The sequence below is a fragment of the Natator depressus genome, chromosome 1 (assembly GCF_965152275.1).
Source record: "Natator depressus isolate rNatDep1 chromosome 1, rNatDep2.hap1, whole genome shotgun sequence".
Classification (NCBI taxonomy): domain Eukaryota; kingdom Metazoa; phylum Chordata; order Testudines; family Cheloniidae; genus Natator; species Natator depressus.
In genome coordinates this window covers 45,394,089-45,406,265 of record NC_134234.1, presented here as the reverse complement: position 1 = coordinate 45,406,265, position 12,177 = coordinate 45,394,089, and the positions used below count along the sequence as shown (strand labels likewise).

General features: G+C 44.4%; 1 pseudogene; it reads right to left on the bottom strand.

Annotated features, from left to right (window-relative positions):
• Positions 1–7,017: 7,017 nt before the first annotated feature.
• LOC141985588 (E3 SUMO-protein ligase KIAA1586-like) lies at positions 7,018–9,792 on the bottom strand (annotated as a pseudogene).
• Between the last annotated feature and the right edge of the window lie 2,385 nt (positions 9,793–12,177).

The following is a 12,177-nucleotide window of genomic DNA, read 5'->3' as shown; positions in this document are numbered from 1 at the left end:
ATTGACTTTAACACAGTCATAAACTATGCTGAGCAGAGAGACATAGGAAATACACACCATACTTTGTAGATATTAGGAGATCTAAAGTAGCAAAATTTCAGAGACCATCATACTATGGAAAATGATTAATAAACACTCACAGAGACATTCATCCAATGGTCAACTCACAAAGGTTTGACAATGGCCAAAAAAGTCCTTTGCTCCTCTTGAAAGATTTAAATGAAATGGTCATTTGCCCTGTTTTGATAAGTTTAAATGAAATGTTCAAGTATTCTCTCGCATTTAAAAAAAAAGCCGACAAGGAAATAGAGCTGGAAAGGGATTTAAAAACACTGATAGCAGGGTTGGAAAGTGTCGTTTCATTTGTTCGGCTCATCAGTATACATAATGGAAATATAACTGCTTCCAGGAGATTTGTTTAAAGTGAAGTATGATAGCAAATTGGCCATGTAGCTGGGAAAAAGGAAAGGCATTCTCCCAAAACAGAAGAACATAATTAAAATAGCATTGTCTGAAGGGGGGAAAAAACGTTCACCAAATTCACTAGTGCGCTCTAGCTGTTTTGTCATGTAAAATAGCCGTAAATTTGGCTTAACTGGCCTGCTAACCCTGAGTGGCACAAAGCAGCTGAAACATACTGGTGAACCTCTCCTACTGTAGGTTTCAGAGTAGCAGCTGTGTTAGTCTGTATCCGCAAAAAGAAAAGGAGGACTTGTGGCACCTTAGAGACTAAGAAATTTATTTGAGCATAAGCTTTTGTGAGCTACAGTCATTGTAAAAACATGCCACTACCCAACAACTCCCGACCCCCAACACCCTCTATGTGAATGATGAGATGTGGGTGGCCCAGAGCCAGTTATGCTGGCTTTATGATTCCCGTATGTCAGGAGAATCCTTAGCTGTTCCTTTATGTCAGTTTACCAGTCATTTTGCACTACCTGAGCAGTGGAAAGTGACCAGGACAGGGGACAAGGATCTGGCTCTAAATCCTTCTGCTTGTCTTTTCATTTTGATTTTCTTTAATAAGCTAAGAGTTGAAGACTTGCCCCATAACAAGAAAGCTGTACTGGGGGTTTAGATGGGTACAATTCAATTTAGATGGGTACAATATAGCCCCATCTAATCCCTCCTATCACAAAGCTCTCTGGCCTGGTCTACACTACACAGTTAGGGAGATGTAAGACAGCTGACAAAATAATTCCATCTCCACGAGAAGGCTTATGTCGGTGTAGTTAGGGCGATGCAGTGTCTGTATAGACACTGGGTTACTTACATTGGCTCTTAGCTGTCTTGTCAATTTCAGGGCTCCATGCAGGAGCTGGGAAATTGACAAAAAAGCTGGGCAGCTAAAGCCCAGGTGTCCCTGGCTCCCCCTCTGAGCTGGGCTGCACCCACCCAGCTCCCCACTCAGGGAACCAAGAAGCCCAGGTGGCTGCCCCCTTCTCCCGGCTGTGAGTGGGGAGCTGAGAGTCCAGGGGGAATCTGGGCTCCTGGTGGGGAGCTGCGGGGAGCTGAGAGCCCTGACTCTTAGCTCCCCATACTGTCCCTCTTCAGTCAGTGGAAGCCCTTCTGGTGAGGATAGTGTGGACATCCGCCACCACAGTAATTACTGTAAGGGCATGGGTAGTGTAGAAAGGCCCTCTGTCTCTCTCTCTCTCATTCTTTTATCATATTCATGCCTTTCTTTCTGATTCTGTTATTGACTTTATATCAAGAAAGAAGACTTTCTGTCCTTCCAAAGGGATAGTGTTCTTGGGTCTAGCAGCCTTTAAATTAGGTCTTTGTTTCTGAAATTGATAGAGACAATGAATGTCCAATCAGTCTGATTCTCTTTGATGTACGTCTAGTTGGGATCCTGGAGCATCTCTCAGTAAAAAGGATGTCTTGCTCTGTGCCTGAATCAAGAAGCTTAGGGAATAGTGCTGAGAACAAAGACATTCAGCTCTGGGTTATCCCAACCTACAGAGAAGCCGTGTGTCTGGAGATTTTGAGTTCTGTCCTGATTCTACAGTTCTCTGCTTGTCTCTCCAATACAGCAATATTTCAGATAGCAGCAACTGAAAACTCCTTGGTTTTATCAATAGCCTCATTGGTCTATAGTTGTTTTTCCACTTATATGATTCTCCCACTTCCACTGGTTTGTCCAAGTTCTTTGCCTGAGCTAAGCAGCTTTATATCACCATCTGTTTCATGTCAACATTTATTCCCACATGGTTTAGAGAACTAGTTTGGGTCTGGTGAGGTACAGCTTCAGCTGGCAAAAATAATGACTGATGCCATCCACAGAGGCAGAAAAATCCAATAGTTTTTCCTTCCTTTTGTCAATGTCCAGAGTTTTTTGTTATTATTTTTAGGCTTTGTACCTTTGATTGCTGTGCTATTGCAGCAAGAAGTCACTGTTATAAATTTGGGTTAACAGAGTTTCCATGAGGCACAACAGCTCAGTATCTCACAAGGTTCAACCCACATTATTTATTATTAACTAACTATTGTGACAGGGTCGGACCAGATGGCTACAGAAGAGTAATAGAAGGCAGATATATTAGCCCCAGGTTAAGTAGGTCCCTTTTCCCTGGGTAAGGTAACAGGGAAGGTTCCAGAACAATCAGGAACCTTCTGGAGACAATTAAGACAGACAGGCTGATTAGAACACCTGCAGCCAATCAAGAAGCTGCTAGAATCAATTAAGGCAGGCTAATCAGGGCACCTGGGTTTAAAAAGGAGCTCACTTCAGTTTGTGGTGCACATGTAAGGAGCTGGGAGCAAGAGGTGCTAGGAGCTGAGAGTGAGAACGTATACTGTTGGAGGACTGAGGAGTACAAGCATTATCAGACACCAGGAGGAAGGTCTTATGGTGAGGATAAAGAAGGTGTTGGGAGGAGGCCATGGGGAAGTAGCCCAGGGAGTTGTAGCTGTCGCACAGCTGTTCCAGGAGGCACTCTAGACAGCCGCAATCCACAGGGCCCTGGGCTGGAACCCGGAGTAGAGGGTGGGCCTGGGTTTCCCCCAAACTTCCCAACTCCTGATCAGACACAGGAGGATTCGACCTGGATTGTGGGTTCAGAAAAACGGCCAAGCTGAGGGCTGTGATGAAGCTCCAAGGTGACCAATAAGCGCAAGACCCACCAAGGTAGAGGAGGAACTTTGTCACACTGTATAGAATGAAAGAGAAAGAGAGGGTACAATCAAAAGTTTTGTGCTAGGCATCTCACAGAAATTAGCAAAGACACAAGGTCCAAGTCTCATTAACATTAAGGGCCACTTTACACCACTCTAGTCATGGAAAGGAGTCTCAAAGTGGATGCAAATCAAATTGACTCCCACTGTAAAGTTCCTTGGTACTGATTCAATGGTGTGAAGTGGCACAGGGTGTGACACAGGGTATGTCTACAGCTATGCCGCTATAGTGCTGTAGTGTGGATGCTTCCTACATCAGTAGCAATGTTTTTTACCATCAGTATAGTTAATCCACCTCCCTGAGAAGCGGTGGTATTCTTCTACCTAGCTGTATGTACAGTGGGGGTTAGGTTGACCTAATTACGTTGCACAGAGTGTGAACATTTTCATGGCCCTGAGCAATGTAGTTAGTTTGACCTAAGTTTTAGGTGTAGACCAGGTCTAAGAATCAGGTCCACAGCCCCTGCTCCAGAGAGCTCACATTCTAAACTCCAGAGCTGGTTGGCCTTTTGGGAAGTTTTATTTTTTTTAAAACAAAATATTGAACTTCAGTTTTAAAAGAAAGGGAACATTTTTGACAAGCTTTCCCCTTCCCTCCATTATCCAAGCAGCATGAGTGCCACAACACATGCACTTCCTAGATGGCTGGAAAGGAGAAGAAAAGGACAAGGGTTGCATTAACATAACATGGTTGCATGCACATCTTGGCAGTTCCATTACATTAGGGCAGTGGTTATTTTTAAATTAATGTGACTCTTTGTACTGGTGGGTGACCCAGCAGAAGTGAGGTCACCTCTATGCTATACAATTAAGTAGACCTAACTTCTGTCGGCACACAGCCGCCGCAGTAATGACATCGCTTGTGCATGTCCACACTTTGCTCCTTGTGTCGGCGGTGTGCGTCCTCACCAGGACGCTTGTATTGATTGTACTATCAGTGTGGGGCATTGTGGGATGGCTCCTGAAAGCCAGTAACTGTCGATATTAGCAATGCGGTGTCTATACTGACCCTTTGTCGACCTAATTAGATCAACCTTGACTCTATGCTGCTCGTGGAGGTGGAGTTATTAAGCTGGTGTAGCAGGGCAGTTACATCAGCAGGAGCCAAATTAAGTGTAGACGCTTCCGTAGTTAGGTTGACGTATACTGCCCTGCGTCAACCTAACTGTAGTGTAGACCAGGCCTGTGTTTCTAGGAGGATTTGAACGAGAAGTGGGAGGTAGTTTGGTTTATACATTTAGCACCTGATTCAAATCCCACTGAAGCTAGTGGAAGATTCCCACTGAATTTAGTGAGCTTTGGATCAGGCCTTTGGGGAACAGAATGGAAAATGCCATGGGAATTTACATCTTTGGGGCTAGTTCTGGCATTTAGCCACTGACCAGGTAGGTGCAATGTGGAACCATCCTACCCCATGGAGAGGGACTGTGCCTCAAGAAGGCACAGTGTGCCCTGAGCAGCAAAACACACACGGGGACTGCTGGTTCCTCCTGGCACAGTAGTGTGGATTGAAATAAACTGATAAGCTGTGCTCAGATAAAGTCTGGAGTGTATTTCTCTGCATCCCCAAGCTTGTTGGCTATAGGTTGTCTGGGAGAGGAGTGTGCTTTTCTGGAAGTCCCCTGTACTTTCCCAAGCCACCTCTGTAGGGATCAGAAGTCCAGGAGCCAAGCCACGGGTCAGACTCGTTTGTTTCTCCCCAGCAAGTTTGCAAAGAACAAGCAGTGCACATAGCATTTCCCTGGCCCTTTGCTCAGTTGGGGGGTTCAGACCTCTCATTGCCCCTCGGCCTTTTCTGCTGACCTTTTCTTTACTGCTTCTTTTTCTCACACAGAGAATGTTTGTGTGTGGTTGTGAAAGAGGGTCTCCTGTTTGTGCTGTTACCGCAGTGCACCACATTACTGAAACACACTGAGAATGGACTAAACGAGAGTATTGTTCAAGAATATCCATCAAGGCCTCTTAGAGTTGGTGGATTTGAATGCCTGCAGCCTGGCTTTCAACTTTACATGAAGGTTGTGATGATCAGGCTCTCTAAAGTTTATCATTTCCTTATGGTTTGTGGAGATGAGATTGGCAACATTTGGCACAGATGTAAAAATCTCTGCTACAGTCATATCATAAAATGATGTTTATTAAATGTGAAAGGTTTATTTTAGGAAGGAGATTTCTTAAGGAAATTAATGCATGGTGTGTGTGTAGGGGTCAGTGGGAGGTTTTAGACAGAGAGAGAGAGAGAGAAGGGGTGGGGAAAGGAGCACGTGTGCATGCTGAGATTGCCACCTGTCTCAGGTTTTCCCAGAATCATTCTTTTTTTGTAACAGCTGTCCTGGGAAATCTGTAAAGGTGTGTAGTACACACTGCCAACTGTCCAGTGTTATGAGCTCAGGATCATCCCGGATGTCCTGGGTTTTTTGTACTTCAGAGATGACAACCTTAGTGTGTGCAAACTCAGCATGATCCCAAATTTACCCAAACCTTGGCTCTCCTCTGATTCTATACCATGTAAATGAGGTACCAAGAATACATGCCAAAGAGGAGGTTATATGTAACTATTAACCAAACATAAATAATACATGCTGCATAGGTAGTTTGAACTTTGATGTGGCTGGTGAATATTATTAATATATATTCAATTCCATGCAAACAAATATGTTAAGCCAAGGTTGCAAGGTTAAACATTCAAAAACCAGGAAATGCAAAATATAAGACAGAATACGCAGTCATAATTCTGCCCCGTTGAGCTGTTTCAGACTGCGGAATGTAACAGTCTTTAGTTACATAATCAAATATTAGTTGTCAGATAATGCAGTATAATAGTGTAGTATTTTTCTACATTATTTAAGACCTCACTCATTCTACCAACTCCTAATCATGCAAGTCATCAAGAAGTTGATGTTAATGGGATGACTCAGGTGAGTAAGAGTTAGTAGGATCTGACTCTTAGACATACAGAGGGTGTGTTGACACTGCAAAAAACCCCATGGCAATGATTCTCAGAGCCCGGGTCAACTGACTTGGGCTCCTGGGTTTTGCACAATGGGCCTCGGAATTTTTCCATTCTTGTATACTGACTACCGACGTCATTGTCATAAAAGTCTAGTAAATCTTTCTTGACTCAGACTTATGATAGATCCCTTTCTTGCTGAAATTTGTATTTTAATAAACTTGCATGGAATAAACTGTCAGAACAGATGTATCCTACATTTCACAAGATAATTTGTGAAGGCAGTAATCAATAACTGTATCATCTAGCAAACAAAATAAACAGTGTCAGCCGTGTTTTTGAAACCATTTCTCATTTTTCTGTGTCATTTAAATTCAAATCTTACTTTTTCTGAGTACTGTGCCAATTAGATTGGGGCAGAGAAGAGGAGCTCAATATCCCCCCCATCCCCACCCCCCCACACACACCAAACATTCTGATTCACCCCCAGCCATGCTCACGAGTCGGAGGGAAAGAAGAGGTCTGTAGCTGCCATATGCTTCAGCTGAATCTGGGTACCAGACCAATGTTCCTTCTAATTTTTGACAGGCCATGTGCGCAAAAAATTTCTTCTGTGCAAATTTTTGAAGCAGAGTTCAAATTTGTGTGCCATGAGGCAAATGTGCCCAAGTAAGTAAAATAGTTATACATTTAAAAAGTTTTAATTTGCAATTTGTGCCAATTTATATGGGTTTTCAGATAGAGACATAAGTAAAAAAGAGAAAAACAAGAGTTTGTGTTTTACATTTTCCTAAAAAATATCAATAAATGATTATCAGCCAAGTATAAGATATGTAATTACAAATGCATTTTAATTTCCTTATTGGTCGAAATGTCAGACTGCTAAATTAACCTTACTGTTTTTCCCTGCAATCTTTTTCACTTGCCCATTCAATATAAACTCTGTCCAGATCTATCAGTCCTCCATCCAGCTGGTAACTCTTGATACACATCAGCATGTCCAAATGATCTACTTGTAAACGATTCCGTAGTCTGTTTTTTAGAGTGTCCATTAAGCTAAAGCCACACTCACATTCTGCACTTGATGCTAGGAATGTTCCTCCATTTTGGGCCCCACACTACAAGAAGGATGTGGAGAAATTGGAGAGAGTCCAGCGAAGGGCAACAAAAATGATTAGGGGTCTGGAACACATGACTTATGAGGAGAGGCTGAGGGAGCTGGGATTGTTTAGTCTGCAGAAGAGAAGAATGAGGGGGGATTTGATAGCTGCTTTCAACTACCTGAGAGGTGGTTCCAAAGAGGATGGTTCTAGACTATTCTCAGTGGTAGAAGATGACAGGACAAGGAGTAATGGTCTCAAGTTGCAGTGGGGGAGGTTTAGGTTGGATATTAGGAAAAACTTCTTCACTAGGAGGGTGGTGAAACACTGGAATGCGTTACCTAGGGAGGTGGTAGAATCTCCTTCCTTAGAAGTTTTTAAGGTCAGGCTTGACAAAGCCCTGGCTGGGATGATTTAATTGGGGATTGGTCCTGCTTTGAGCAGGGGGTTGGACTAGATGACCTCCTGAGGTCCCTTCCAACCCTGATATTCTATGATTCTATGATTCTATGATTCCAATATCCATCAACTTTGCAAGATCCTGAAACTGTTCGTTCTGGTGAACAAATGTCACCATATCCGGGAAACTTAAAACCAATTGGCTTTTGAGTCTTTCGGCTACTGCAAACTTGAAGTCATTGTACTGACTGACTATAACAATCTCTTCAGCAAGAAAGTCTTTGTATTTTGAACATAGGGATTTGACCTGATAAATTCCAAAATTGAAGTCACACTAAACTATTGCTGCACAATCCAAAGCGGACCACTCCTGGACTTCATCCTCTGGAAACCTGTCTGCCAAATGTGCACACAAGATGTTTATGCAAGTTATTATGGAACTGGTATCAATTTCATTATTTTCTTGAGAGCTCATATCTAAGAGAGCCTTAACTTTGTCACTCCATAAGACTGAATCTCCAAGGTACTGTCTTCTGATCTTGTTCAGTTTACCTCGGGCAAGGTGAAATGCTTCAAGAGGTGTAAGGCCCTGTTTCTGAAGCAGCATGGATACAGAAGCCAGCTCCGACAAAACATCATTCAAAACTTCTAATGTTATTCAGTATTCCATGGTATTCAGCTTCTTGTGGCAGTATTTAGAAACTGGATCAGTATCTTTGTCTTGCTCAAAATATTCCAGAAGAGGATTATAATTGCGAATAATTCCTCGAAGTGCAAAGTGCCTAGATAACCAGCGCACTTCACTGTGTGGCCTGAAAGCCATTGATTCACATTCAGAAGCATCCACTATTTCCTGAAATTTGCATTTTCTCCTGGATGACTGACAGAACACCGTGTAGACAGTTCTCATTAAGGTTTTGATGTCTCTTATCAGCTTGACCTCTTTCCATGCATCAGAAATCCCCAAGTCTTCCCAGTGTGCAACGCAATGTTGCTGGACTAAGTGTGGAATATCACGTTTCAGCTGAGCCGCCACACCATTGAGTTTGCCCAACATCATGGAGGCACCATCAGATGTAAACATCACCATTTTCATTAGATCAGGTTGGTGTTTTTTATAAAACTCTTTGACTGCAGACACTATTGACACAGCATCACATTCTTGCAATCATAATAGTCCACCAAACGAAGTTTTGTAGTCTGCAGAATTTATGGATCTATATTTAAAGTAGAGTATCAAGTATCTGTTAATGGATATATCAGTGCTTTCATCAACGGCTAGAGTATGAAACATTGCCTATGCTATTTCATGCATAAGGTTATTTTGGACAATGCAGTTGACAATTTCAAAAAATTCAAAAGCATAATTTTTACTTCTCCAGCTCGCTGGTATGCACAAATACTTTTCCATATGGTCATTAATATCCTGAACAGAAAGCACTGAGCTGTTCATTTTAATAGCCAACAACACACGGTCAGTAAGTACCTTGATTTCTTCTGGGTTTGAGCACTTGCGTTCAAGATTAATTTGCCTCCTCTGCTTTTCAGCTGGACTTTCAAGAATCATGCTAAGCAATCTTCTCTGTAAGGAAGGGTTTTTGTTTCTAAGTCTTGTTACACCATCTATATGAGACTTACTTGACAGATGACGCTTTAAGAAATCCAACTTCCATACATCGTTCCACATTCTTCCAGTTGAAAATTCTTCCGAAGCTCTGGCATCTCGACAATATACACAACCACTCCATTGTCCTCATCATATGTGAATATTTCATGAAGTTTAACAAGCATTACACTATGTTACTTTGGTGTAACCATCTCTATAGTCTCATCCAGCCATCCAGATTTAAATGAAGTCGCTGTTCTTTTATACTTTAGACTTCTAGACAGTGACATTTGGTGATTTATTTTTTACCAGATTGGTTTATTTAAAATTAATACTTTTATTATATGGCTACTATTTCAATGTGCTTAACAGCATGACTCTACAAAAGGGCAAACGGGAGATCATTCAGATCAGGATACCGGAAGTTTGTGCATAGCTCCTATCACGTCCATGCATCTGCGGCAAACAAACGCAGGAAAATGGTAAGACATCATGAGTAAATGTGTGAAGTCCAATGCCTTTGAAAGATTTCAGTCATGAAAACAACACTTACCTTTGTTCATTTCTGGGAAATCTTTGCAGTTCCTTAGCAACTACTGCCGGGCATTTTGACTTATTCACACGTACTCGAGTTTGTACACAGCCAAATGCACAGACTACAAGGAGATGTGTGAGTCCCGACCTTCCCAATGTGATCAATGTTCCACGTTCGAAATGCTGGCGGGGAGGGGTACGATTCATTGCCCTCCTTTCCCTTCCCCCCACCCCCTTGCCAGCTAGTAGAATCTGGCTGTGTTGATAGATGGCAGGCGAACAATATCAAAAGTTGCCCATAAATAGGGTGACCGGATCTCAAGAGGACACATTGGGCGAATGTGGGGGGGGGGAGGAGGAAGAGAGCCACACAGCTCCCCTGCTCTGCACCCCCTGAACCCACTATGCCCAGAGTCTCCCACAACCCCCCCACATTTCCACTGCAAATGCACAGTGCTGTGCACACCACCACCCCTGCCCAGCACCGCCCCGCCCACAGCCCCACCACAGCTGCCCAGCACCCCCCACAGAACCCCCCACTCACTAGTTTCCCAATAAACACAGCTTTCTCCTCCCTCCCAGTGCCCTTCCCCACAGCCCCACCACCACAATTAAACAATGCCCCCACAGATCCCCACTGCTCAGTGCCCTGACACACACAGATCTTCCCCACTGCCCAGCACCTCCCAACAGGACCCCACTGCCTAGCACCCCAAAATGCACAAACCTCCCCCACTACCCAGCACCCTCCACACCCTCACAGCCCAGCACCCCACACACACCTCCCAGACACTCACCATCACATCCTGCCCACTTCCCTGGCCACACTCACTAGCCCTGCTGAGAGGTCTCTGGCTCCTAGGGTCAGAGCGGGGAGGAGGGGAGTCTCCAGACTCTCCACGTGCTGCGCCCACCACAAGCACGAGCTCTGTGGCTCCCATTGGCTGGGAAAAGTGCCAATGGGAGCTGCTGGAGCTGCGGAGCGGGGCTTGCAGGCACTGGCAGCGCGCAGAGACCCTAAGAGCCAGCAGATCCCTCTGGCTCCTTGGGTCGGGTTGGGTTGGGTCGGGGGGGGAGGGGCGGAGGGCTCTCTGCCAGCTGCCAGCACCTGCAAACCCTGCCCCTGCAGCTCTGATTGGGCAGGAGGGAGCCGGTGCAGCACACTGAGACCCCCTCCACCTCTGTGCCTAGGGGCTGCCCGCACTGCAGGCTCCTGCCGGTGGGCGGGCCGCTGGGAGCTGCCCCAGGAAGTGCTGCCACACCAGCCCCAGGACTTTGGCAGTGATGGTGAGCGGTCCCCAATATCAGGACAAAGGGCATCCCGACTGATGTGCGGTCGGAACATGGGACAAAGGTGCGCGCGGTGTTTCGCCATGTGAGGAGGGTTTAGGATCTGTGTGCGTGTACCAGACCATCTCTGACTGTACCCTTGAGCCAAAAGCCTCAACTACCTCTTTCCAAGCTTGTAAAACCTGCCAGCTTTCTCTGACAATTTCCCACAGTTCCACTTTTTCAATAGAAAATTCGGCCGCACATTGAAAAGGTATTCCTGGGAAGCATTCCAAAATTGAGACTCACCCTAAATTTGGTATCAAAATGAATAACACAAAGAATATTATATGAGCTGTGTTATCCTTTTTCGTATTTAATGAAGTACAAATCTCTGCTGTTCGATTTACTTGACTGGCACAGAAACTTCAGTGTGCCACCGAGTTCAGCCTTGCAATGCCACAGAAATCAGGGCTCGTGCACCACAGAGTACACAGAGCCCTGCCTTCAGAGATGACAAACACACAGTCAAGAAGTAATATCACAGGCCATATGATGTGCACCCCTTATATGCAACTCACACAAACTGTGGAAAGGCAGCAAAGACTATCATTAAAATGAGGAAGGCCAAGACATACATACCTCTGCATGCTGCAACTGGCTGACACCATTTGCCTGAAATACCCCATTCTGGCCATTCACTGAGGTGGGTCACTCACTATCCCACCTGGATCTCAGGGATGTGGAAGCAGCTCTCTGGCAGAAAAGTAAGGGCTGTCAAGAGAGGAACACTTGGAGCACCCAAGCTTGAGGAGAAAGTTTGAGCTGATCTTTATGCTATCAGGTGGCTGGTTCATTCATTAATAAAGGCAGATGCTAGGAAGGGGATTCTCTAGCTTTTCCACTGCATGGACTGTGTTTGCAGAGCAGCTTTGCTCACAAATGTAGAGTCACACATGTAGATAAAAGCAGGACACAGAGGAAGCCAAGAGAGATCACATGAGTGATGAAGTTATTTACAGGTGCTCAAAAAGGAAACTAACAAATAAAGACAGCTACAGTTGTCACCCTTTATACACTCGATTTCTTCTCTCTCTCTCTCTCTCTTTTTTTTTTTGCTCTCTACCAGTGAGTCTCAAAATGAA